We start from the raw sequence: 2,500 nt of genomic DNA, 5'->3' as shown, positions 1-2,500 counted from the left end.
TTCTCTCTTTATAGCATGGGCGCGGATGCATGAACGCGGACATAGGTAATCAAAAGTTATTTTCACCGAGGCAAGGTCGCCTTCCTCGGTGATTAGCGCGGTAAAATCATTCGAATTTGCGCGCGTTATTATATTAGCAAGGTCCGCGCTAATAAAATTATGTTTTTTTTTCGCTAGAGTAATATGTCACTTGTTGTAAAATAGCTTTCCATTTTCGTACGCAATTAGAAGTAATCGCCATCGAGAATGGGAAAATCAGAGACAAACTTGTTATTTCTCTCTCGCTCGCTCCCCCTTCTTTTCTCTCTGATGGGGAAGGTGAGATAATTTAGATAAACTCTGCCAACAAAGGGAAAAAGAAAAGCAAATTACACACTGTAGTACACTCTGCGAACAAGACAAACTCGCAGGCAACTGTCGAGAGGAAATGTTTGTTTTACCTTGTTTTCACATTTTTCTGGCTCCGATCAGCTGTCGTTCAACCGATTTTCAGTTTCGGTTTGGCGGATGCCCTTGTCACGTGTGTAATCTTCCCTGAAGTCAATTTTACATTAATCGCTTGTCTTATCTGGAGGAAGGTGTGTGTATGCTGTACGTACACAAACACATACACATACAATACACGCACGAATATGAGCACACGACCAGACACACGCGTACACACACATATATATCATATATACATATATGTGTACATATGTACATGTATACATTATACTTATCATACCTATGAAATATGAAAACTATTTACTCCTTCAGTTCAAGTACAAACAATCGCAATACGCATGACAAAGTATGCGGTCCATAAATTACGAATAGTGACAAAAAAAAAAAAAAAAAAACATTGAAGAAGCGTCAAGCAAGATTTAACATCATACAAGGCTATCGGCGTGACAGATTACAGGAACAAGGAAATCCAAGGAAAGCCTGTGTTGTACATTTTGTATATTGTATGCCAGTAATTACTATGCTACTTTCGATCTATCTTGATATCTCTTTGCAAACTATTTGGCTGTGTATTGTTCTATGTATAGTATGCAGCCTATATGTATACCTATAGATACATAAGACTTTTTCTGGCTTTACCCTTGTTTCACATGTCATATAAACTGACTGTAATGATAATAATCATCGAATTAATCTATATACTTCTAAGAATGAGAAATATGTTTTAGTTTTGCTGTTTAACATTGTCATAATTGTTATTAATATCCTTTCATGCCTCCTGGAAATAAATGTATTATTCCTCTTAAACCATACCTTTCTGGCCTTCTCTTTTATATCATTCGTTTATTTTATCAATGCAAAATATCAAAGTTCACTGAAGCAAATTACAGGTGTTTTAGGGTTTCAAAGAATCGCCAATTTCCTCCCAGTGAAAATCACGATGATTAACGGCCGGTTTAAAATTGAGCGAGGCCCGACCCAAAGAATATTCGTATGCTTGACGCATAAATGAAGAAATAAATGCATATTTATCAGTCTAGACATGCATATCAACCGGGTAAAATGATAGTTAAAGGTATATCTATCAGATATATGGACAGATATTCATTTATTTCTGCGTATGTGCATATCTGTATTTAAGAAAATTCATTGGGTCGAGCCTCGCACAATTTTAACAAACCGGCCGACTATAAATAAATAGTTCCATATTATACACAAATTGTACATTATTATCGTATTTTGTTTATTTGTCTCACCGGAACTATAATAATTTCGTCGCAGTGATATAACATCAAGCTTTAGAGAGCTTTCACGCAGGAAAATATGCAGTGCTACAGATAATCTATATAAATGCTCCACTCAACACAATAAGCAGTGCGACCGAATACCTCTGATCATCTTTCACGCAAGATAATATGCAGTGCAAGAGAGTATGCAGTTGACGACCACGATGTGTGTATCAGTGACAATGAGATGGCAAAGCTGAGACTGTGTTGGGAGACGGGGAGGGGGGGTTAGGGAGGGCAAACCACTGCAACATTCACTTTTACTTATTGTTATGGGATCATGGCAAATGGTTTCTTTCCATGCACCTTGCGATTATGCTTATTATGCCATGAAAAAACAACAGTTGTATCCATTCAGTGTAAAAGTTGCAAATCTTGAGTGTGGTCAGGCTGCGTGAAGTGCAGCGGTGATATGTATTGTTACGAAAGAGATTATTTTAAATGTCTTTGAAATAAAAGCAGGAAAAAATACACTCATGCAAGTATATAAAATCTACCCATAAAAAATGAACTGTATGAGATAAACCACTACCTTTTTAAAGATGGCGGACACTTACTAACCTGGAATACTTCTACGAAATAGACTATGAGATTCGTTATATTTTTAAAACACTGTGACCTTCACATTTCTTCAGTGCTGTTTTGGAGTAACATGCTCACACACACGCACACACACACACACACACACACACACACACACACACACACACACACACACACACACACACACACACACACATATATATATACATATATATATATATATA

This window comes from Penaeus vannamei, chromosome 1, assembly GCF_042767895.1.
Source record: "Penaeus vannamei isolate JL-2024 chromosome 1, ASM4276789v1, whole genome shotgun sequence".
Lineage (NCBI taxonomy): Eukaryota > Metazoa > Arthropoda > Malacostraca > Decapoda > Penaeidae > Penaeus > Penaeus vannamei.
Note: the sequence above shows the minus strand (reverse complement) of the source record.